Below are 26,552 nucleotides of genomic sequence, written 5' to 3' on the forward strand. Positions count from 1 at the left end.
ATGACGGTTCTTCGGAGGGTGGTGGTAGGGCTGGCCAGTATCTTGAAGTGAAGGTGTTCCATCAGGTCTGTGGGCTCGTCAGGGAGTGTGCTCAGGCGGAGGGTGGATTTTGGACGATGGCGATTCCTCCTCCCGGGCGGGTGGGGCGGTCCTTCCTGGAGATCTTGTATCCTTGGGGAATGGCGATGGCGATGTCTGGTCCCGAGGTGGTGTTGGTCCAGGTTTCGGTGAAGAACGCTACGTCCGGGGTGGTGCTTTCAAGGGGGTCTCAGATTTTGGTGGCGTGTTTGTGGAGTGATCGGACATTGAGGAGGATGAATTGCAGGGTCTTTGGTTCGGGTGTGTTCTTGCGGGCAGGTTGTGCTGTGTCAGAGTTCCTGGCGGTGCAGTAGGTGTGCCGGCAGCGGTGACAGCTGAAGGGTCCGTGGGTGTCGGCTGGTGATGCTAGCTTGCAGTTGTTGTTGCGGCCTGGGTTGAGTGCATGGAGTGCCGCTGGGTCGTAGCGTTGGCGGTGCGGAGGTCCAGGGTTCCTGTAGCTGGTCGCGGTCGGGTCGCGGACGGGTGCAGATGGGCTTGCCTTTGGCGAGCCTTCAGCGTGACAGCGGCGCGGCCGCCATTAAGTAGGGGTCGGGGAGGGCTGGAGAGCTGGGAGGCGGGAGCGGGGAGGGGAACTGGAACGGTCGCGCTGGCGGAGGTGCCGCGGGGGCAGAAGTGGCAGGAAAATGGGGGAAAAGGAGGCCAAAGGAGCGAGAAAAAGTGAAATACAGAGAAAAAGTAAAAAAAGAATAAAGGGTGAAACGGAGCAGAAGGCAGAGAAAAAGAGAAGGAAAGAGTGAAGGGTCAAGAGGCTAAAGGGTGAAACGGAGCAGAAAGGAGAGGAAGAAGGGGGCAGAAAGCAGAGTGAGAGAAGGAGTCAGGGGTCCACTGGACCACCAGGGATGAGGCGCAGGTGTAAAACCTGCGGGTGGAGAAGGGCCTCGAACACCAGCACTATGAGAGTGCTGGGGCTCACAGAGGGCCTCACTTAGTGGTGGAGCTGCGAGGGTGGGAGAGCAGTCTTACTGACAGTGTGTCAGTGGTCATACCTCTTTTACTATTCAGATCTCCGAAACAAGCCTTTCTAAACCATTTCATCTGACTCTTCTCAATTCACCTCCCCTTTACTCATCCCAAACCCCTCTCCTACTGCTTTGAATTTATAAAAAAAGAAGAAAAATAAAACTACAAAATTAAAATTCTAGACCCTACCCTCTTCTATCCATTCACTATTCCTTTTCAGTCCAGACTAACATGTCCACCACTAAAATTAATTTCATAGTTCCCTATACTAATTCCCCACTAATCTTGTTTGGGTTCCAGAGTAGCGTGCTACTCGCCGAATATCACTTAAACACTTCATCAGGGTTAGCAAGCGCTATGTAAATGCAAACCTTTCCTCTTCTATCCCTCCACTATCCTTCTCAATCGAAATAACAGACTAACATATCCATCGTTTAAATCACTTACATATTTCATTATACTAATTCACCACTAATCTTTTATGGGTTCCGGAGGAGCGTGCTACTCCCCATAATAGCGCTTTGCCCCCTCGCAGGCGTAGTAATTGCTATATAAATGCGATTACAATACAATACAATTGCTGCATAAGTTGTAATACTAAAGTTTGAGAAAGTCATTGCCTATCACAGCATGCAACAGTTAGGAACTGACAAAAGGCTTCCATACATATGTTGAATTACATTGACCTATTAACAATCTATAAAGCCAAATGCATACCTATTGCCATGTATGGAGCGGGCATCTGGGGCTATGCCAATGTTGCGTCTTTACAGATGGTGGAAAATAGATTCCTAAGATATCTTTTAGCGGTACCGAGTAGCACTGCTATTTTTATTTGTCATGCTGAGTTGGGAGCTGCCATATTTGTCCGACTTGATTAAAATACAGCCTATTTTATTATGGCACAAGGTTTGGACAGGCATTTCAACTATCTTAAACCGGGACGTGATTAACAACTGTCTGTCTCTCCATGTATTCCCTGGATCACATATGTTAAGAAATTCGTAAACGATCTAGGACACCCGGAGTATTTTGTTAATCCCGACAGTTTCAATCATGTCACCAGGAATGAATTAAAGTCGTAATGCATTGATCATCTGGAGAATACTAGATTGCCCACAAATATAATGAAGCCTTCAGTTAGAGCGAATCAATTGCTTCTGACCCATTCAGGAACGCAGCCCTATCTGCTAAACACCTTAGGAATTTATGATAAGTTGCTATTGACCCATTTACGCCTAGGAAATTTTCACATTAGGATCACCTTTCCAAATTTTTTAAAAATGTATGGCTTGAGACAATGCCGACCTGCTTTTTTAAAGTTGCAACTTTTAAATGATGAAACTATGATTGATCATATAGCTAAATATCTCAAAGGGGTGGTTAGACATAGGAACTCAATGGAAGGCCCTTCTCCCCTCTAGAACGCTTGTGATTCTTTTGCTTCTTATTTAAATTTGTATGATGTAATTTATGTTATTTGTGTATTGTGCTTTTATGGTTTAATATGTCTTGAATCGAATAAAGTGTTTTCTGATTTCTGAATTACATTGTAATTATATTTTTATTGATGTTAAGCATTTTAGTAACATTTATTGAACAGCATACAACTAGATCGGCGGTACTCAAAGTACGGCCCGCGGGCCACTTGCGGCCCGCCAGGCCATTCCATGCGGCCCCTGTGGAAATCAGCAGGCACGGAATCGGCACCATTTCTGCCTCTTGTAATACCTCGGGGGCCGCATTTGCCGAGAAAAGCATTAAAAGAGCATGCGATGACAACCAATGTCTCGCATGCTCACCCGTAGCCCCCACCCTCACCTGCCTCTCTGGCGTCATTTGTTCACCCTGCATTGAGGCTGTGCTGCCTGTACGTGCTGTTCACAGTGTGGCCTCTTTAATCTTTCAATTGGTGCCGGTAAAACAGAGCTGTCTCTGTAGCTAAACGTATGTTTTTAAGGCCCCTGGTTAGGGTTTCAGTGGAGCCCAGACTTTCCTTCCTCATGGTGTCAGAGGAGGCACGTGGTGAAAACAGAATAAATAAAATAAGGATCCAGCAAAGTCCTTACGTGAATCCATGGGCTGCTCCTAGCCTTTTGTTTTATGGCATGGCTTCACTTTAGGTACATGGGATGCTACAGGCTCTCGTTTCACAACAGTGGTGCTAAAGTTTACAGGTGGAATTTGTGGATATACACTTTATACACAAAGTTATATGCCTCAGAAGCAGCCCAGCAGGATAATTATATACAAATCCCAGCTTCCCTATTTTATTAAATTGTGTGAGTGAAAGATTTATGTGCCTGTGTTGCGGACAATATTTCTAACATTTATTACAGGCAATTCAGCTTGCTTCGTGCATCACTTGAGAAAGTGTATTAATTTATTGTCATCCAACACTACTTGTCTGAGTCGTGGTACAGATGTAGCATCAGGTCTTTTATGCTGCAGATTTGAACAGCAAATAGTTATTGGTTTTGGCACGCATTAGCTGGAGTCAGAGCTGAGGGGACAGGGGCACAGTGTGTACATAGAGATGAATGGGTAGAGATAAGGGGAAGGGGCAGAGAAAGGAAAAACAGAGGGACTGGCAGACTCCATATGAGTAAAGCATAAAGCAGAATGAAAAGTGCAGTGAGGAGGTATGGAAAGGTTAGGGGTTAACAGAAGAGAGCGAGGGAGTAGGAGCAACGTGAAATATGAGCGCATAGTAAGGGTATTGCAGGTTATGAGGAGCGTGAGGGGACAGGAGCAGAGTAAGGACAGGAATAGTGGTCTGCTCTACACGTAAGGACTATATTGAGCGATATATATGGAAGGTGGGTGCTAAGTCAGGGACTGGGCAAAGAAATAGTGAGGGGTATGACAATAATGGAACCAACAGCTATGAGCTAGCAGCAGAGTGAAGGGAAGCAGTGAAGTGAAGGTGTAAAGCAGAACTGCAGGAAGGACAAAGGGACTGGCTTATCAGTAGAGTAAACCTTCAGTAGAGCGAAGGTATACAGGCACAATCAGTGGGTAGGCGCTGAGTGACGCAGTAGGGCACAACGAGAGGGTAGGCTTAGAGTGGTGCGTTAGCGTTCAATGAGAGGTTAGGCCTAGGATGAGGTGTTAGGGCACAATGAGAGGCTAGGCAGTTTGCTAGGGTATGAGGTGAGTGAGAGAAATCATGCTGAATGAAATAGACAAGTGTGGCACCAAAAAGGTGTGACCAGATGGGGTAGAGTGTGATGGAAGGAGAGCAGGAGCAGCATTAAAAAGTCAAAGTGTGGAGAGAGTGAATGCAGGTTAAAACGCTGGGGCCAGAGTAGGCACAAAATGACAGGCTATGAGCATAGTGAAACAGAAGGCCAGGAAATGAGTATAAGCAGAGTGATGAGGGGTGGAATAATGTGGTTGCAGGGTCAGACAGAGGAAGCAGAGAGGTTCTGGGAGCAGATTGAGATTATAGTAATAGAAAGCGGGGCTAGGGGCAGTGTGAGAGGCATTTATGAGATAAGGAAAGAACCAAGGGTCGAGGGAGAGGTATAATGAGTGGTGTACATTGAGGGCAAAACAATAGGAGAAGAGTAAAGTTGTGACAGAGTGCCAGGCTGTGGGACGGGTTAGGAAAAAAGTGAATTATTAAGGCCAAAGTGGTGGGTAGAGGTAGGATGAGGGGGTAAAGTAGAGGAATATGGCAAGAATTAAACAGTCATATGGTAGGGTAGGGTCCTAGTTAGAGCGCAGGGTCAGAGTTAATGCATAGGATCACAGCGGACCCTAGGGGCAGTCATTGAGTGTTGGGCTCAGGAGCGGACCCTAGGAGCAGAGTCATTGAGTGTAGGGCTCAGGAGCAGACCCTAGGCGCAGAGTCATTGAGTGTAGGGCTCAGGGAAGATTAGTAGTAGACGTGCTGCCTGATACAGGCATTATTATGAAATGACAGGCACCTACCTGAGATGACAGTCATTTTAGAGATGACACTACAATACCTATACCCACCGACCCCGCCCCCATCGCTCAAGTCCATCTGTGCGGCCCTCGGCCACAAGCCAGACTGCAATTTTGGCCCCCGAGAAAAAGTTTGTGAGTACCAATGAACTAGATCAACAATGCATTATTTGTTCTCATTTGGTGAGTGTCTGAACACATTGCTTTCTGTATTAATTATAAGATTTGCTTTGTATCCTTTAACATGTTACTCATTCTTGAATTCTTACTTCATCCGTTCGAGGCGGTCCCAGGTTCGGGTGGGTACATTATCGCTTTAGACAGAACCTCCCATAACATGTAATAAGGGTAACCTCGCCCTAAACAAAATTGTGTTTTCAATTCATTTATATTGTTACATTTTTTTTATAAACTGTAAAATTAAATGGGGACGGTGTTTTCCCTAATTTCTTTGTAATTAATTTGCGCAGGGATGTTATCTTTCTTTTTAAAAACAGAATGTGTTTTGAAAATAATTCTACAAACTGTACGGGTTACCATGTATTCCAACAATTAGGCTATTTCAACATGGCCGACATGCTTACCTATTGTAATAGGAGAACGTCCGGGTTAGAAGGACTGAATTTCAATAAGAATGATTGGTTTCGAGCCGTTCCTGTTGCAAACTGTCCGCCATTTTTACCTGCAACACTTCCCTATCTCTTAACTAAAGACTTTACAAACATAGGGCAGCGCGTTACAGAAGGCTGGCGCGGACCTTTGAATTACAGTTGCATCCAAACGTAACATCAGAAATATTGTATTTAGTTAATCTGATTTGGTGCCATACTCTTCGTTTGAGAGGCATGTGACGAGTTTGCGTGACACTAAAATGCCCGCCACTTGTAGACCTAACTAAATTCAAGAAAAAACTAAAATTATATCGCTCCATCTTCCTGCGGTAAACGGCCTGACCTTAAGGTGGCTGCTGGTTTGAAGGCAGCTAATTCTGACAAGCGTGCGCACGCGCATTATCCAATGTGTCATGGCCAACCCTCAATCGCGCGTACTCGTGCCCTGGGCCGCGCGCGCCGCCGCAGGCTGAGGTAGAGAACGGCTGGAGTCAGGACTGGCGGCAGTGCTGTCTGGTCGGGGTATCTGCAGCACTCGAGCGCCCCCTGCCGATGAGGCGGAAGCGGGTAAGTGATGCAATTATGTGTTAACCGGGCGGGGTCTGGGTGAGAGACACCAAACATTAGCCAATTTGCTAGAAGTATACCCCAAACACAGTCCTACGGAAGCAAGCACCTATCTGCGGTAGCTAAACTTTCTGCAGGAATTAGGCACGCTGCTATGTGAGCAACACCATTAATCTCCTGTATTGGAACCATACATCATCCTCCAAAAACTACCCCCTTGCTTGGGACAAGGCGTCTTGTGAAAAGATTACTACTCAACTTCTTCAGGGACCACACCCTCTCATAGGAATCAGGCACTTTACTACGGGAAACAGGCACCTTCCTCTGACAGCAGTGCTAGTCCAGCAGTACAAGTAATCTGCAGGTACCAGAAAACTCAGAAAATATAATCACTGATCTTTTGCAGGATGATGAAATAACATGATACCCTCAGAGAACACCACATACTTCTAGACACCAGGTGCCTTCTTGCAGGAGCCAGATCTACTTTTTTGTAGTTTTGTATAGCGCGAACTCGACCTGAAGATACTGAAGCGCTTTACATGAACACCTTACGTTACACAAGGAGAAGAGGCAACCTCTTGCATGAACCAGACGTAAGCCTGCAACAATCTCAGAGAAGAGCAGCAGTGACCTGCAGGACCCTGGCACCATCCAAGTGAAGCACTTTATATTTATACCTCCTGCAGAAACCACACCCTCCCGTAGGCACATGATACCCTTTTATTAGTGAGGCGCCGCCGACGTTCTGAAGCGACCAGGCACTCCTGAGTTGGAATCGGACAGCCTCCTATTAGAGGAGCGCTACGGGTACCTTCCGGCGCGAAGCTGACTCCTGTCTTAAAGGCAGCATTCCTTTACGGGACTGTGACAGTTTAATGGGAAAAGCTCCATGCTGCTAAACTCCCCCTTTTGCAAGAACGGAGCACTTCCCTGAGAAGTGCCGTAAACAGATAAACTCCTACTGGACCAGCTGCATAAATCATGTGCTCTGTCCCGGAAGCAGCATTCGCACTCCTGCTGGAACAACGTTCATTAAGGATTTAGTTAATATCAAAGGGCGAGCATCATCTTCCTGCGGAAGGGCAGGACTAGATACACTTGTCTGCAGGAGGAAAAGCCGCCCCCTGCATGTAGCGAAATCCCTTTGCAGGTTAAATAACAAGATGAGCAAATAGGCCAAGGCGCTATCCTGTACGCTGCAAGGACTCCGTTCACTCCTTCAGCAGCAGAAGACAGCCAGACCGTGCTATGCAGGAGCAGCACATGCTGTTTGCGTAGGTCACATCACATCCCTTCAGTCTGTGTAGTGGTCATATGTCCTCAGGGACAGAAAGGCTCTTTGAGGAATAGACGCCGCCCTGATATAGGCAGTGCTTTAAATGGGCAGCTACTGTCCGGTACTGAATACCTGCGATTCTTAGCACTGCTGCAGTACATTTAATGAGAGAATATCGACAACCCTCGTTTACTAGCAGAAATCTCCCGTTTAGGTAAAGCACAGTGTCTTACAGGAAGAACCCTCTGGCAGGCATCTGACACTCTTGCAGGACGCACTACACCTCATTTGAAGAGTTTATATAAACTTATAAAACATAAATGACGTTATGCGTCTGTAATGCCAGTGAAAATAAATGTGGCCCAATAAAATATGGTTTTTGTAAAACTGCACTTCCTGAGTCTCGGAATGAGGGGGCATGATAATTCTCTAGAACTGAACGCTGCTGCTTCAAATGGACCTTTGTAGTGCGATTGTGCTCTGAGTTTGCTTAAATAACTATCTTTATAACTAGAGCACATTAAAGGGCAGCATGGTAAAACCATATTTGTGTAATGGTGGCAAGCTTGGCCAACTAGGCCTATGACAGACCATTTACTTGGTGCCCCCAGTAAACTACGCAGCACACACATATGGCAGTTACGTGCTCTGGCCACAAGTGGCTGCAGCACCTTTATTTAATCCGCCGAGCCCGGCCCTCCGAGTACCAACTGATACATTGTATTGTAATGCCCGGATGGTTTACTGCGTCTCTTCTAATCTTTAAAAGAAAAAGAAAACCACAAAATTATACTGTACGTTGTGGGAAAAATGCATTATGCAATAACTCCACACACAAAGTCTTTCAGCTTCTGACTGGGTCGAGAATTGGCTCTTAGGTGATACGGATGACCTAGTTGGAGGATTCACTGGCACTGGATGGTCTTCCGCTGTTGTCTAACGTTCACCTTCAGCAGCTTCATTTCTGTCGCCCCTACTGGACTTTCCTTCCTGAGTGTTCTCAACTGCCTCATCGCCAGCTTCATAAGTCAGATCCTCCTCCATTGCAGGGAGTGTCCTCTTTCAACCGTGATCATGGCCCCACAAACTCACACTACATGCCATACATATTTCCCAAATGGAGTAAGAAATTTCCACTCTGGGTGGCGGTCTTTGATAACAAAATCACCCTCCTTGATGTTGGGCTCCGCCGTTCCCCGTCTCTGGCTGTCTCCTTCATTATTGGCCATTCATTCTTGGATATCTAATGCAGCAGGCTCCCACTGCGGGCTAGTCGGCACAGGATCTCAAATGGGCCTCCTCATTTTGAATTTGCTGGGCCGCACCCAGTCGTGGTGTTTGGCGTTATGCTCTCATAAATTAAGGCAAGCAACACTCAAGATCCTCCCCCTGCTCCACTCCGATCCACAGTGCCTTGTTGAGCGTCCTCCTAAATCTTTCTTCCTCCCTATTAGCTTAGGGCCATTGGGGAGTTATTCAGTGATGTGGAATGTTGAGGTGACTTATATATTCCCTGAACTCCTGACCCTGAAATGAGGGCCCATTGCCCATCTTTATTTCATGAGGCATACCAAACAATGCAAAGATTTTCACCAGAGTCGATTTCACACATTCAAACTCCGTGGATTTCTCCAGGTCTACAGCTGGAAACTTAGTGTAGCCGTCCATAACCACCAGCAGTACTCTGTTTATAAGGAAAGCTTCCGAAGTCGATGCTTACTGTGGACCACAGTCTGGCGCTTGGACTTTCCGTGAGGACTGGGGCGGCAGTAGGTTCGCTGCTAATGATGATGCATGAGTGGCAGTTTTTTTACTTTCTTCTGTACCAGACTATCCATTCCTGGGAACCACACCTTGCTTCAGAGGCGGGCTTTCATTTTAGCCACTCCTTGATGGCCCTGGTGTGCTAACTCCACGGTGTCAGTCCATAACCTCCTAGGCATGACGATCAGGTGACCCCACAGCAAGAGCCCTTCTTCACTTTCACTCTGTCATTGCTACACCTCCACAACTGTTGTCTCGCCATCTGTTCCTCTTTGGTGAGACCTCGGAGGCCATCTAGGAAATTCCGCCAGTGATGTTCTCTAAGCGCCTCCTTGGGCTTCGTGAGGCATGTCTTCTTTTGTGGCCTCAACGATTTCCTCCAAGGACAGTGCTCGAGGGCAGGTCCATCCCAGATCATTCTGGTGAAACCCTTAGCACCTGGGTCGTCTTCCTGCTGTGTCCCGGGATCCATGGCCAGGGGTGGATTGATAGGTAATCGGCCAAATTCTTGATTCCGGGTCGGTACACTACTTCAAAGGAGTATTGATGCAACTGCACTGCCCATATTTCAATCCTCGGAGGACCATTCCGTGATGATCCTCCAAACAACAGTACTAAGGGCTATGGTCAGTAATGACTTGAAATTGGTGGCCACAAAGATACAGGTGGAAGAGTTTCCAGACCCGCCTGATCGCCACTGTCTCTCTTTCTATTTGAGCATATCTGGTTTCAACAGCTGTGAGGGCGCGGCTGGCATATGCAGTAGGTACCCACCCCTCATTGTCTTTTAGTTGCATGAGGACTGCCCCTAGCTCTACCCGGCTGGCATCTATAATTAGTTCAGTCTTTCTCACGGGAGTGAAGTATGCCATCGTGTCATCATGAAGGAGTGCTTTCTTGACATTTCTAAATGCTTGCGCTGCTTTGTCGTTCCAGTTCCAACTGACATCTTTTTTCGCCAGGGACTGTAGGGGTCTGAAAGGGTAGCCAAATTAGGGATGAACCTCCTGCAGTAATAGGCCATCCCTAGAAAATGGCGTACCTCTGATGGATTCTGGGGAACCGCCGCAGTCCTGATGGCTTCGACCTTCTGCGGATCCACCTGCAAGCCATCCTCGGAAAATTGGTACCATAAAAATTCCAACTCATTGGAGTAGAAGGAGCACTTCTGGCGGTGAAGAGTCAGCCCCCATTTCACCAGCCACGCAGGGTGGCCATAATTATGCTGTGGTGTTCATCTAGAGTGCTTTAAAAAATCAATATGTTATCATCAACGTTGATTACTCCCAACAGGCCAGAGAGCACCTCACAAATAGCGTCCTGGAAGACTTCCCCCGCAGACGACACTCCAAAACTTGGGAGCTGGAACCAGCGCAACCCCACATGTGTGGAAAATGTTGTGATGTACCGGCTGGACTCTTTCAGCATCAATTGGTGATATCGACCTCGACTCCGGATCTTAGAAAAACATTTGGCTCTTTTCAGGTGAGCCACAATCTTGCAGATTGTTTGGGTGATGTGCCTGTCTCTACGAATAGCCTTGTTAGGCAGGCTCATATCCACGAATAACCTTATGGCGCCAGGTTGTTTGGGTTTCAGCACAATGACAAGTGTTGATACCCATGGCATGGAGACGGTCACCATTTTAATGATTCCAGCCTGCTCCAGACGCTCCAGCTCTTTTTACACCAGTGAGTGGTGATGAAAAGGCACCCTTTGGGTGTCCCAGCACCATAAAACTGATAAAGGTGTTGATGTGCAGTTTGACTTGGACACCTTTCAGGTATCCCAACCCCTTAACCAGTTCGGGAAACTCCGCAAGAATGTCTTCAACATGAGATTTATGTATGTTAGGCGAAAAACACCAGACCCAAATCCTCAGCAGTGTGACAACCCAGCAGGGTTCCTGTGCCGTTTTTGGCCACATGAAACTTGGCCCGTATCTTGTTAGGCCCATGAGCCACTTCCACCTCTATGACTCCTTGTAGAGGTATGGGGTCTGTTCCCCCATATGTATAGATTTTAGCAGTGGTTGGGGTGATGTCAAGCTTTCGGTTTAGTTTGAGGAACTGCTCATAGTCAATGACATTCACTGATGCTCCTGTGTCGATGAGCGTGTGATCATAGTTCCACCATTGTCCACTTAGTACATGGGTGGGGGTCTTCTCCTTTGATTGTTGCTTCCTGCAGACAACATCATAAACGCTTCCTCATCGCTATCCTCCTCCATAAAAGTACTCAACTGAGCGCCAATTGCAGGTGTTTGGGAGTTTCCTCCCTCTTCTGGGGATAGCCATCAATGTTGGCAGTCGTTAGGCCTTTCACGTTACCGATCTACCTTCCACTGGAACTGTGACACACTTTCGCAAAATGATTTGGGCATCCGCATCTCAAACAGGGCTTGCCTTGACCTGGGCAGCCCCTCGGCGGGTGGTTGGAAAGGCTGCAATTTCCACAGCTCTTCTCAGTCACTCTTGTTTGAACACCTGGTATCACAGGGTCGCCCTGGCCATCGTTGGATTGCTTCCACATGCTCCTCTTTGACTTTTACTGCTCTGAACATGGGTGTGGCTGAAGTGTTGAGGTTTAGGGCATGCTCCATCTCGCTGGCCCTCGAGTCTGCGAGCTTGTATGACCAAGCCAGTATCAAGATGTTGTCCAATGTGATGTCTGGTTGTCTCAGAATCAGCTTTCTAAGAGTAGACGAGTCACACACATGTATTAAATGTGCTCGGATCTCATCCATCTTATCAATCCCCGTACAGGGGATTGCCAGTTTACTTAGTCGTGCAAAGAAGGCGTCGACAAACTTGCCTACCTCTTGGCAGCCTTGTCGTAACTTGAAACATTAATATTTGGGGTTTAATTGTGTCAAAATATCTATTCAAAGCATTAACAGCCGCATCAAAGTCATTGTCTTCCCCCCTATTGGGTAAGTTCTTAAATAGTTAATACAATTTATCACCATGGGCCTGTTTACTGCTTCATCTGTCTCGCACATCGCGCGAAATTATGCCGTAGACGTCCTATCCATTGGCACCATTGTGGCACCACTGTTGCAGGATCTGCTGACTGGCTTGAACCATGAGAAATCCACTGTACTTCCACACCTCCTCTATTAATTGTGATCATGGTCCCTCGAACTCGCACCATACATCTTTCTCGAATGGAGTAAGAAATTACCACCTTGGGTGGCTGTTTTTGATGATAACAAAGTCGCCCTCCTTGATGTTGGGCTCCGCCGTTCTCCGTCTCCGGCTGTCTCCTTCATTATTGGTCATTCCTTTTGCCTGGGCTGCCTGGATATCTAGGGTAGCAGGCTCCCACTGCGGGCACATCGGCATAAGATCTCAAATGGGCCTCCTCATCATGAATTCACTGGGGCACATCAAGTCGTGGTGTTTGGCATTCTGCTCTCAGAAATTTATGCAAGCAGCACTCAAGATCCTCCCCCTGCTCCACTCCGATCCACAGTGCCTTGTTGAGCGTCCTCCTAAATCTTTCTACCTCCCTGTTAGCTTGGCCCATTGGGCACTTATTCGGTGATGTGGAACTTTGGGACAGCTCCTCCGTCCAGTGTTTTACACTCCCCCACAAGAGGTCGCACGGACTGCTGACTGCACACCACATGCTTGATGCTGAAGGCTACACACACCACGTGCTTGATGCAGACAGCCACACAGGGCCGCGCACACACCTCAGTCCTTGCACTTACCCGTACCTGGGATGACACTGCTGGCAGTGTGTACATAGTGCTGTACGGGGCCTTGCCCGCCATGGAATCAAGCCCTGTAGTCACTGCACACCTGCTATGGAGGACTGGAGCCATGCGAATGCAGGATGGGGAAGTACCATCCCTCCTGCACTGGCACAGACTGTGGCCGCACTCTGACAGGAGGCTTCTCACCGGCAAGGTACGCGTCTCCTGATACTTGGGCAAGCAGTTGCCGGTGTGATGGTGGCAAGCTAGGCATTGACAGACCTGTACTTGGAGCCCACAATAAACTACGCAGCACATACGTATCAGTGGCGTAACGAAAGTTTAAGCCCCCCCTTGCAATGTACACGGAGGGGCCTCCGTTCCAGATTTTATCCTGAGCGCTCAGACCTGAGTATTGTGCTGAGGGGGCACCCTGCAGCTGGGGGGCCACCCGCATCGCAAGGGATGCGGGGGCCTGTGTTACGCCCCTGACACGTATATGGTGGTTATGTGTCTGGCCACGAGCGGCAACAACACCTTTATTTAATCCCTCGGGTTGATCCCAGCCCTCCGGGTGCAAAGGGATACATTGTATTGTAATGCCCGGATTTATTTTTTGCAGATTTACATAGCGCAAACTCGACCCTAGGGTATTGTAGCGCTTTACATGAGCACCAGTTACTTTACATATGGACACATTCATTTATGCTAGGCATGGGGAGATGAAGTGATTTGCCCCGAAACACAGGATGTTGAGCCAACGTCGAGGCTCGAACCAGGTTCCCCAGCACCAAATTCGGCAGCTCTATCGGTAAGGCTACATTCATGATGTATGATGCATCTACATGATGTAGTGATGGTTCACTACATCATGCAGACGCGCAGAGTACGATATGCTGTTACCCTTCTTGATGGAGGGTAGGGGCATCATGACCTGTGTAGGCTCTGACTCTCATGACTCACAGCCCTTTACACACTCAGCAATGGCAATAAACAGTATAAGTATACATAACATTTATTGGTTTAAAAGTAAATAACCTATTTCATCAGTTTACGATCGTGTAAGTTGTTCATTTTCGGTTTTGATGTCAGTATTTCTTCCTGTCTGGTTATGAACACTTCTTTATGTGTCATGTCGTGACCGTTGACACCCCAGCAGGTATATTTGTTTCTAGTTTATGGTTCCCGGAACTTCCTTCATAGGTTAGAATGTTTTCTTTTAGCTTGTTGCATGAGAGAGTCTGCATTTACTTCCCATATTTGAGAAAGTTAGTGTTAGCATATCACTCCTGCCTTTGAATTTTCACAGTATCGCTGTAGGCTTACCTGCTTTTTGTCTGCTCTGAGCCAACATTTCCGCATTAGAGGTTGTTTGAGAGTCAGTAATTGGTGCGTCCTAGTTTTTTATTGTGTTGTAAATAATTTTCTTCTGTGTTGTATCTCTGGATTTCCAGTTTGTTCTTTGGCTGCTTTTCCTAGTTTTTAGTTTATTTTTTGTCGTCTTTTCTGGGTTTCCAGTTCTGTTTCGACCTTTATGTTTTTGATCTATTGTTTTATTTGTTCTAATAGCTTATTCTTTTTGTTTAAGTTTTACGCATCCTCATTTTTTATTTCTAAATCGTCCAGTTGTTGTTGGAATGTTCTCTGCTGCCCGCGTTATTTTTCAAGCAGACTGCTGTCGTTAGTTGAACGTTTGTCTGTGGTTTGCATTTCTGACTATAGTCAAATATATCGTAACTCCAGCATTTCAATTTGTTCTATGAAATTAACAGTTAATTAATTTGGCAGTCACATACCAGCACATAACACACTACAAGGTATCCATGGCCTATTTGGACACATCCTAACAGGTCACCATGCACTGTAACCCATTATTAAATTGAACATTAATTTCTTTATCTTATCAAACACCTTGCCTAAAGGCCCCCTTGATTCGTCAGCAAGCACCCCAGAATTGTAAGAAGTGCCCAGACTTGAAAGAAATGTGCCACAGGACCATACACGTGGTAGCAGTATGCTTTACAAATGCAGGTAACGTGTAACGTATCCCCCAAGTGATATGATGAATTTTGTATTTTACGTTTCTGTGCTTCCCCTTCTAAGACCCTCATTATGAGTGGCAGTATCCCACCTAGAGTTTCTCCACATAAGCTGGGAAAACCACACAAAACAACCAGGCGTTTCCAGGGCCATTCAAGGGAGAAAACTTATCAGCCAAATTTTGGTTCCGGGATTCTGTGAACTCCATATGTGAACATAAGAGGCTGTGCAGCTGTCTAATAATTTGTTGGTCATTTTATTGCACTCTACTCACTCTTTGGAAGTGGTTGTATGTTTTTGTATGTTGATCCTTTAATATTTGATGGTTGATTGCTTTTTGGTCACTATTGTGAATGTGTGGAATTTAAGACTGTGTCTTGATATAGTGGGCAGCAAAGTCTATCACTCAAGTTTGGTATTGCAACAGCTTTTGGCCACCTAAGGTATAATCCAGTTTAACTGCATGCAATACACTTTTGGATGATGCAGAGGTTAACCAAATGCATGAGAAATAAGGGGGAAAGGGTGATGACGAGAACTCTAAGTGGAGCAGCGGGACTGTGGTCATGGGCCCGATCCAGCGATATCTGTCTCTGGCATTATCCATCATCAATCTGTTAACTGTTTCAGTGCTCCCAGTTAAATGTAATTTCACCACTGTATGTAGTAATTATCTTAGTGTAGCCTAAATATACCTTAATGGTGTAGGGCCTTCTTCTCCTGAGTGGACTCTATAAAGCGGTTAACTGGTGGTGTTACTGTGCCCCCCATGGGTCCAGTTTCTCATGCTCCTGGGTGACTCCATAAAGTGGTTTACTCGTCGTGCACCAGTGACTTCAGAGTATGGCTAGTTTTGTCCCAGGACCGACTCCGACCCAGCCCCATGGTGCATCAACTCCAACTTCACTTGTCCTGCTATGCAAACCTATTAACTCGCCCCCATTAGGAATGATTGTATAAACCTTTGGTATTCAGATGACCCAAAAAGACCCGGTTTCAAAAACTGCGATGGCCTCAGATGACACTCGTTTATAGACGCTGCCTGGTAAGCTATCTCTCACACTTCCTCTTGCATACTGCTTTATCTGTAGAATGCTGCCACACACTGAATCTGAAAGTTTGAAGAACATTCTCTGGCTAGTCACACTTGACATGATAACTCTCTACTTTAGATAGCAACCAACACCCTCCCCATACATGCATTGGAAGATCATGTGCAACCTAGTCGTCCACTTAGCGAGTGATTTGTGGCCTTGACAGGCGGTACTGAAAGCTCTATAGGGATCCTATAATACAGTACGGAACAATGATCGTACATGGGAATCAATGCTTCACTGAAAATCTCACAGATATCAACTTCTCAAAGACAAATGTTGGACAGTTCTGGTGTACCTACGTGCAGTGTTTTATAAACCATTACAGAACCCAGGGTGTGTTTGCGTGTCAGAGTACTCAGTTTAAATATAAATTTATCAACTGGGTTTCCCCATTGTTTCAAGGTTCCCCCGCGGTTACCAAATGGAACTTTAGATCCATCTATGCCAGTTTGTTTATGTTGCTTATTCTATTTATAGGTTTTGCGTTTGCCAAGACCTTTTTATTTTGCTAAAATTATATGGATAAATATAGTTGCTTATAAGGGGCTTCCTTCGTTTGCCTGTGCTTGTCATTCACGTTTTTCTGCTGCATGCTACCGCATGCATACAGCGAGTCAGCCCATTTCAACAACTAGCTAACTTTTCTGTAATTAACAGCATTCTGCTGTTTCACAAGAGCATACCTGTATACCAAGTAATTCCCTCCAGTGCCTGAGACTACTAAGGCAACCAGTGCTTTGTAACACCTAGCAATATTTTAGCTTCTAGCCATTTTTTTAATATTTGTCGAGGCCCCGGCAGTTCGCATAACAACAAAAGTTTACAAAACCCATTACAAAGCAAAACGGACATTGATAAAGCCAGAAGGCTAGCAACCACCACTGGACCAATTGGTTTTTACCAATGCTTGTTTCTCATTTAGTTGTTGGGGTGTGTTATAGAATGTACATTCCTTTTACCCATTAGAACTCGTTGCATCCTTGTTTTAGCTAGGTTATTCTGTATTACATGTATAACACTCATCCGACATTTGTGTCTGCTAGGCATTCCTAGTAGATGAATCTGCAGTGATATTGCAGTTGCATGGATAAATGAGTGATTGTGTCATAAGATGTGGTCTGCCCAATTAAAAAAAAAATGTTTTTAGAGGAAGGTGGTAAGGAAAGAGCTATTCATCGAGTTCAAGAGTAGATTTTGTACCCTGCATCCTTGGTTTAATTGCTTTCTAGCAGTGGCTCTTAAATGTTCTGCGTTAAGTTTGTTTTTCTTCTGAGATTTCTAATGACTTGGTAACATACCTGTTTCTTGATATGTAAATGTAAAGCGCTCTGATACCCTACTCAGGGTCATGTTCACGCTATATAAAACACCAAATAAATAAATAAATCATCTACAGTAGTGTTACACAACAATTCCAGTCTCATGGTTGTGGTTTTCCATCAGCTACTGAAACATCAAAACAGTGTTGGGTTGAAGCAGTTGTGCCAACTCTTGTTTCATCACTTGTAATTCCAGTGGGTGGAAACCTTCCTGAAAGCTTCTTAGTTCGTCTGTGCCACTACAGAACGGGACTAACCAAGGCCAGATCAGCCTTTGCCACAAAGCAGTAGTTCACCCAAACTTCAGAGTTCATGCGTCCGGTGTATGGGACCATCAGCAGCCAGATTTGTAGGGCGCTGAAGTGGTTTAATGGCAAAGCTGTGAACAGCAGGGGTTAGTGTGTTGGAGTCGTTGACTGGATATTTGCTACACCTGTAATTGCATTTGTACAGCACTTACTATCCATGATCAAGTGGTGAAGCGCTTTATGGCGAGTAGCATGCTACTCGGGAACCCAACGATAGTGGTTAATTTAGTGTTTTTTGGTTATTGAGTTTAGTCTTCTGCAGACGATTGGTGGGGTGACTAGCTAGTTGGTGGGGTGATTAGTTAGTTTACAGGAAGATCCCACTATGGAGGAAGATATCCATGCTAGTGGAGGATTGGATGTGTTTGTGTGATTGATTGGTGACGTGAATAGATATGGTTGAGGAAAATTAGAATAATTATAGCTAACAGGCAAGTGTTTACCAGATTGTGAGACGGAAATGGTTATGGGTGATGGCTGGAGACGGTTGACAGTGGCTTTTAAATTTGCTGGGAGGGAAGTCCATTATATAGCAGCCTGTTTGTTTTTGATATACATTACCAAATTCCGATCTGGGATATACATTATAAATGAGTAGAGAACCTGGAGACACGAGATACAAGTGAAGTTAAGGTAGGCGTATTCAAACAATATAGATCTCTATGTGAGCTTCCCTGTCTGTAGAAACTGGCATAACGCTAGATTGAAAGTAGCGTGTATGGTGTTCGGTCTTAAAGTCTTTTTCCTTCTTGACTACTCCAAACAAATGCCCGAAGTCAATTGAGCACTTCCTCAGTCTTATTGTATTCAATCTGATCCAGCTCTCCCATTATAGACTGAAATATCTTACTAGGTGTCATTAACATTAACCTTATGCTAAGCATTTTTGAAGATGGTCACTTGTATTTCACATGTACTTAACACACCAGGGACCGAAACGTTGATTATGGTCTCTTTAGAAAACCATAATTTGAGGACCGAATCTTAAAACCAAAAAACAACTTCCCATGGACCAGTCCCAAATGAGAGTGGGCTGTCACACAATCGTCATATTTTGTTCTAGACTCAGGCATATATCAGTGGTACATGATGAGTGTGTGAGCCTTGCTGGTTGCGTACCCCATGACAATCTGTTTATCATTTGTGTTTCAGTTTATTATAAAACTCTTTAATTGAATGCTCTTTGTTGTAGGCCTATTTTTTGCTTTTCTGATTTCTTGTTCAGTTTTTGCTTATTTTCTAGATAATTCTAAAGATTTGTTCCATATGTCTATTTATTAAAGATATGTAAATAACGTAAGTAAATAATTGTACGACATACTCTGTAAATGATCCCCTTGTTGGCCATTTACTTCACTATATAGAGAGCAGAGGTGGCAGTAAGTGGCATGTGCAGAGAATGCAAGCAGCGTATATATGCAGGATTAAGTGTAATGGGTCACTGCAGTACTGCAGCAGCCTGCCAGTGGGTATGGTGTTAGCTATACTGGAAGCCCCATATTTTATTTATACCTGAAGCCCCATGAAGCAGTGGTATTCATTCTGAGTGGCTAGCTGGGTGTCGTCATGAGATGCTGTAATTTCTTCCATGAAGTGGTCCTGTCTGCATGCTCGGTGCTGGAGTTTGTAGGTAAAAGCACTATGGTTTCCTCCAGACCACTCAGCTCTTTATTCTGGTTGTTTATTTTGTATGCTGATTTGATTCTGCATAGGCACTGCTTGTTCATCTTGCTGAAAATATACTTCTGATCAGCATAGTACCAAGGGTCCTGCGTTCCATTTCTTGGTTTCATTTCCAGTGCTCAAATGGGTGCCCGCAACGTTGGTTGGCTTTTGGCTTGGTGCCGGGTTAACACACAATTTCTTTGCTTGGCATTTTGTGCCCGCCAATAATCTTGCACGTTCTTTGGTATTCATTTTACAATACAGTTTTTAATCAGTCTATCCTCCCTCCTTTTTTTTTGTTAATTGCACATATTATTAATATTAATTTAACATGCCAATGAAAAGTAAATTTCTTTGTTTAGAATGTTATAAGCATTGAGCAGTACTCTAGTTCATTGCTAAGGTCCTCACCCATCAGTCATAAAGTGTTCTTTGTTTTGAATTTGTTATATTTAAAGGTAATGACAGTATCTGCATGAAAGTGATGAAAAGATGATCAGAGATGAGGGTTTAGAGGTTTTGAAAGTTGAAAGAGTAGGAATGGGCTAGGATGATTGATATGGGAATTGTAGGCTGTAATGTACCCTACATCCTTATATAATGACTAAAAATAGCCACCTTGAAATTCATTGACCCTGTAACTTGTGTTCAACCAATTGCGGTATTTTGAAATCATGACATTTTTCCGGAGACCTCAACATTTTAAAGGAACATTTGGGGGAGATTTTCCGTGCATTGAATTTTGTTGACGTGCCAAAGAGCTTACCAGTCTATAGGGCTACAGACATAAATGTTCTCTCTCTTTGGTGAAGTTTAAGGAAGGGGCACCAAACTAAACTCAACATCAAGTAAGTGTATCAATAGGGCCTGAAGTATTCCATGGAATTGAAAAGGCTTACGATCTAGAGGTATGTGTTTGACTATCTCTCTCACCCCTGCACCTAGGGTTGGCCTTGTAGTGGCCAAAATTATAGCGGTCAAACAGGATGTAGATTTAAAAATGTAGATTAAGAGCTTCTCTGATTTAATCTCCAAGCCATGAGTAACTTGGTTCATCCCAATTAGGCATTATGTTTTCATTTCCTTGTTTATTTGTCATTCATGATATGAATTTACCAGATTGTTTAGAGTACTGAACACTTTAGCCTTTCACAAGGGGATGGCATTTGATCTTGCCTCTCCAAACTCCAGTTATGTCCAGGGTCTCGGTTGCTGTTTCCATTTTTTCAAGTCATTTTGATCGGCTTTTATATCTGTCTTCCAGATTTCAGTGCTCATGTAGTTTTTGTTTTTTTACATCATAATCTTTTGTACTCCATCACAGTCTCTCTGTGTGGTGTTCTTGGTCTTCACCATATTTATGATCTTGACCGTACTCATGACCTTTTCTGACATTCACTGAAGGCTCCATTTGATATCTCCAACAGCACTTAAATCTTTTAGGGCCCAATTGCCTCTACATGCTGTGTTTTTCCTTTGGCTGTTAAGAATCATTCTTTCTTTGCGAGCAAGACATCAGCATGCAGTCTGACATCTTGCATTTCTCCAAAACCTGTGGTGAAGAATATTTGATTTTAAAACCAACCACAGACTGATGGTGCATGTTCTCTCTAACAAGAGGATGTCCAAGTATCCAATATATTTTATAGAATTGCTGGATGGTCATTACTCCAATTAGAGTACCTCTAGAAATCTGTTCCCACTTGCTGATCTAAAGAAAGCATACAGGAGAATTTTAAAGGGTATTCACTCATATCTGATGAACTGGCATAAGAAGAGGATGCCATGTTCAGTGGTAACAGAGTAGTACTAATTATAGACTTTAGGACACTGCTTTTTGCATCTTTCGATAAGAGTCCCAATGAACTAGCCCTTGAAGGGGACACCATAGTCATGGGTGAAAGAATAATCCCAATTTTGAGTTGAGAATCCAGGTTGCTGTGCTTCCATGTCAGTCGACTAACCATGAGTGTAATGAAAAGAAGGCACACAGAAAACCTCTGGGGCAGAGGTGGGGGACCTTAAATAGTTGATAGTGAGAAAACATGTGTCATGCATAGTTAGTGATCAAACGCAAGATGCAAAGGCAAAGTATTATTTTCATTGTCAAATATTCATTTACACTGCGGTATACAGTTGTGTTAAATGTAATTGGACTTTAACACTTGTGCCAACAGCAGACGTATTTGGCCTGATAAGGGAGATTTTTGAGTTCATTCAAAAAGTTAGATTGAAAGTGTTCTTTGCTAATAAGGAAATGGAGATGACTGAGACGAACACTGGTCTACGTACAAAATCCAGATTCTATCCTACATTAGCAATTATGCAACATAAGTTGTTGGTCTTTGAACAAGCGGTGACATGGGATCGTGACACTCTGAGATGAACCTACAAATGGCACTACAGGATATTATCAACCTGGATTAAGTAATCATCAAGCCTGCAGACAAATGGGGAGCAACAGTAATAATGCCTATCCAGAGGTACAGAGAGAAATGTCTCAAATTACTAATTGAGACCAGGAATTGCAAGAAGCTGGAGCAGGACGCTACAAAGCACATCGTGTAGGTTGTGGAATACTTGATAAAGAAGTCGGAAGAGAACAAGTGGATCACCAAACAGGAAGAGTAATTTCTCCTGGAAATCTCCACAAGTGCCTTACTTTTACCTCATGCCAGAGGTGCACAAGGGAAAAGTTCTGCCTCCCAGTAGACCGATTGTCTCGGGGATTGGGATCAATATTGGAATCACTCTCAAAATTTGTTGATAATTTCTTAAGGCTGCATGTCATTCAGATGCCATCATAGATTAAAGATATAAATATCTATTGAATATTCTGGAAAGTATGTGGTTATATCCATTAACTAACATACTGGTTACCTTAGATGTTGAATCATTACCAGTATCCCTCAAGAAGAGTTACTAAGAGTAGAAGAAGAACTGCTGCAAAAGATGACTTGGAACTCCATCACACCCATCGATTTTCATTCTAGACTGAGCCCATATGGCACTGACCCTCAAGTTAGAATATTATTTCTTCTTGCAAACACACAGCACCTTAAAGGGCAGTATATTTGCTCCAAGTCTGGCCTTCTTGTGCAGTCGTTATTTTGAAACTGCACGTGCTAAACCATACTAACCCATTTAGGCAAAATGTCACAGTATTGAAACGGTACATAGACAACATGTTTTGCCATCTGGAAAAGCACGAGTGAACAGGTAGAAGATTTCTCGAGATGGATCACCAGCATTAATCCGTACCAGAAGTTTTCTATCTCAATGAGCAAAACCGAGATCTCATACTGAGACCTACTTCTCTGCTTTGATAGTTTCCATCCGAGATCGCTCTGAGAGAATCTACCTGTGGGACAGTCTCCAAGGCTCAGCAGAACTGTACCACAAAGTCCGGCTTCAATGAGCATGCTAATAATCTCACTAGCACATTGCTAGAGAAACATTATCTGATGAGGTTCATTAAGACGGCAGAGAAAAGAGCCAGAAACAACTCCTGTGAGCTACAGTCTTTCAATAGATCAGCAACAGATCGTCTCATACGTGTTACTACCTATAGGGTTCTCACAAACCAGATGAAAAGGATCACCAAGAAGCACTGGAAGGTTCTCATCCCAGGACCATTGAGTTTCGAAAAACCACTGTTCTCTTTCAGGAAGGACCAATCATTGAGAGACACGCTGGTACATACCAGACCTAGAAGCTGTCCATCAAACACTTTGATAGACCTGTGGAATATGCCTACCGTCTCTGGATATTTTCCAAGTGGACACTGCAATGTATGCCCACAGGCAGAGAAAATAAACAAATTGTTCTCAGTTTAACAACGCCCTGTGTTTTGAAACACCATACCAACTGTGAATCAAACAATGTAGTATACATCATCATCTGAGCATGTGGTCTCAAGTATGCAGGGATGATGACAAGAAAAGTAAAACTAAGTATACATTAACATCAAAGCGCATTAAAAAATACAACAACTGATAAAATCATTTTCACCGAGCCCTTTTTTGAGGAAATGTTTGAAGTGGTACGTCACTGAAGGAATGGCATCTTCTCGCACAAATATGGATGGTAATTTATTTCGGTATGAACAACGATGGATTTACTGCTTGTAGATACCTGAAAATGGACTTAACGATGAGGTGGCATGGAATCTAATCTGAAGTACTCTCTGTAGGAAAGTGCCCTTTTTGGATGCCAACCCACCCACACACACACTTTGTGCTCTAGATGCTGTGATTTTAGAACTGAAAGTGCACTGGGACCTGCTAACTAGGCCCCAGTGCCTGTGCTCTTTCCTTCAAAAGGTAATGTGAATTGGTAAATCCAATTGGCAAGATGCTTTAACCCCCACCCTTTATAGGTCCCTAGTATATGGTACCAGTGGTAGGTACCCAGGGCAAGGGCGTTAAAGGGGTCACCAGGGCTGCAGCACTATTTGTGCCACCCTGAGTGAGCCAAGCAAAAGTAAAGTCTGAAGGGCTGCTTCTGCAGCCTGCACGAGCAGATTCTCTGGTCAAGCGCGACTCTACACACACCATGTGTGACAGTCCCCTCACTGCCTTAAGGTTTATAAGTCACCCCTAAGGTAGGCCTTCTAAAGCCCAGGACGGAGGGTGCATTATCTTAATGGTGAAGGCATATCTGTACAGACATAAATGCCACTACAGTAACCATGCCATTCAAGTTTACTGTAAGTGACCTGCCATCCATAGGTTAATGTGGACTGGCTACCGGACAAAACCGAGATAGCCAGCTCCACGATGCTACCACCGAATTTAGTTGTGTTTGGAATCAAACACTGTGCTTTTTCACCCCTGCTATGATTCTCATGTCAAGGTTGAACTGACATGCACCCAGGTGGCATCCTTACAGTTTGCCCACTGAGATAACGAGTTCCCTTGTGCCTTGGCGGGCTTTCTGAGCCGTTTGCCGCCAAGACAGAAGTCTGACCTTCTGCTGGTGTGTGCTATCACTCCCAGGGGACGTGAGACAAAAGGCCTGCGCAGGAAGGAGGTGACACTCCTGCTGTCCTAGGACGGCTAGTGAAAGACCCATCCGGGCAGTGAGCCCCAAAGGCTTCATGTTATGTTAATATGATTTTTAAAACGCGCAAATACCCTGATGTGTCTTGGAGCTGAACCGGACCGTAAAGTGGGGAGGAGATGAATTAGTTTAAAAATAACCAATTTTTAAATTCTTTTCTAAAGGAGATGAGGGACTTGGCCTCTCTCGTGTGCCGGGAGTGTATTCCATAGTTTGGCTGCACAGTAGCCAATACTTCGACCTCCCCAGCTCGAAGTTCGAATCCTTGGTACCAACATAAATCTGGCATTGGTAGACCTTAACTGTCTGCCTGAGTGGTACCAGGAGAAGAGGTTTTTCAAAGGTGCAGGTCCTATATTATTCAATGCCTTGTAAGCTAGGCAAAGTGCCTTAAACTTGATACGTTACGCCACTGGAGTTTCTGGATCTCCTCTTTAATTGATTGATACTTGGGTACGTTCAGTAAAAGCCTGGCTGCAGCATTCTGCACCATTTGAAGTTTTTTCAGATGTTGTTTCTGTAACCCAAGGTAGAGGCCTTTACAATAGTCTAATTTTGATAGCACTAAAGTCGTTACCACTGTTCTCCTGAAATCGCCTCGGATATGTAAGTGACTTGTCTGCCTGTGGAGACAAAGTCCCCCCCCGCACCCAAGCACTTGTGTTTGCGAGCAGGTGGGAAATTAGGTATTCAGGAGGTCTACATCCCCCAAAGGATAGCCATACCTCTAGGTAGTCTGGGTGGGCTGTAGTCTGGGTGGGTTGATCGGTCCATACAGCTGAGGATGGCCTATGCCTACTTGGAAAGCTCGTAGAATAGTGAGTTCTGGGTCCTTTGGTGACATACACCAACTTGATGTTGTGACATCAGGGGCGGAATAGCCGCAGGACTAGTAGCCTATTGGCGATTAGCCCTCACACCTGTAATCACTGACTAAATCTAGGTTTTAATGGGCATCCCTGATACTAGAACTCCAGATCAGCTCTGAAGGAGGATAAAGAAGAGAGCTGTGTCAGCACAAGGCAGGACTCCATGAAAAGAAAGGCGCAAAGCTCTGCACCTTAGGCAGCCCACCTGCGGCCGGACTACGACTTGTCCCGGACTAGAGACCGGTTCCACAAGGAATGTGAACCTCTTTGTGAGCCAAGGACTTCACTATGACTCCCAAGGGCTAGAGGTACCAGTCCTCTGCAGTCGGCAGGCACAAACTGCATTTCCCCAATCGGAAGAAGGCTTGACCACCGTGTTCCGACGTGGACCAGTCCGAAAGTAACCAGCCGGGTGCCTTCTTGGAAGCGTAGTCGTAAACCCCAGCAAGTCTTAGCCCTCTACAGCATTCCCATGACCTCTGGAGGAAGATTGACCCAGCCATGACTTCTGCTGGGACCAAGGCTTGTTTGTGGTCCGGCTGACTACTAACTGCTTCACTAGACGCCCCACTTGGAGGGAACCTTTTGCATTGCCCCCCTCCTATGGTGCTGTTGTCGAGTTATTGCATCCCAAAGCAGGCTTAGTTGGTACACCTGGTAAAGCCAGCACCCGCAGTCACGTTCAGCACTGCGGATAGCCAGGCACATCTCTGCCCTTGAGACACCCAAGGTAGGTACAGCTGTTCTACCTGGTGATTCTTGGTCCAGGTGCTCCTCCAAGCTTTTCCTCCAAGGGGCTCCTCTGAACTCACCCTGCATGTACTGTTTTGTCATGTGCTGTTTTTGACCACTCTCGTGGCTCCAGTTCAGCACCAAGGACAGTTGTCACCTTTGCACCCAGAGTCCCTGAGCAAGGTTAAATTGTTCTGACTGTCAAGGATTGGTCTGTTGACCCGCAAAACCTTAACTCCAAGTGGGTTCAGTTGTACTCACCCTGAAAGTGACCTAGTGTCACCGGAGATTTTCTCCATTGACCGCAATGATAAAGTTTAACAGATCTGCAAAGTATTGATTTTATTATCACTGTAAATTCTATTACTCCGGTTATACGAACTGTACATTCTTCATTCTGGTGTCTAAAATTATATGAAAATAAGCTCTATTTTTATAAATTGGTGTCCGATTACTCTCGAGTTGTGTCAATTCCTTATCACTGTTGGCACTCTAAAATGCTTAACATATGGTCCTCTAAGTAAGCCTGTCTGCTCTTTGCCACTCTT

General features: G+C 44.9%; 1 protein-coding gene across 2 annotated transcripts in view; it reads left to right on the forward strand.

Moving 5' to 3' along the window:
• Nucleotides 1–6,008: 6,008 nt before the first annotated feature.
• The window catches only part of RABGAP1L (RAB GTPase activating protein 1 like), a 1,225,189-nt gene continuing 1,204,645 nt past the window's right edge, over nucleotides 6,009–26,552 (forward strand). Inside the window, exon 1 of one of the 2 annotated variants that reach the window (XM_085601582.1) lies at nucleotides 6,009–6,170. The gene's annotated coding sequence lies outside the window, so the exon portion shown is untranslated. The remainder of the gene's footprint in view (nucleotides 6,171–26,552) is intronic. The other variant, XM_085601581.1, reaches the window with a different exon arrangement.

Source organism: Triturus cristatus, chromosome 4_2 (assembly GCF_964204655.1).
Source record: "Triturus cristatus chromosome 4_2, aTriCri1.1, whole genome shotgun sequence".
NCBI lineage: Eukaryota > Metazoa > Chordata > Amphibia > Caudata > Salamandridae > Triturus > Triturus cristatus.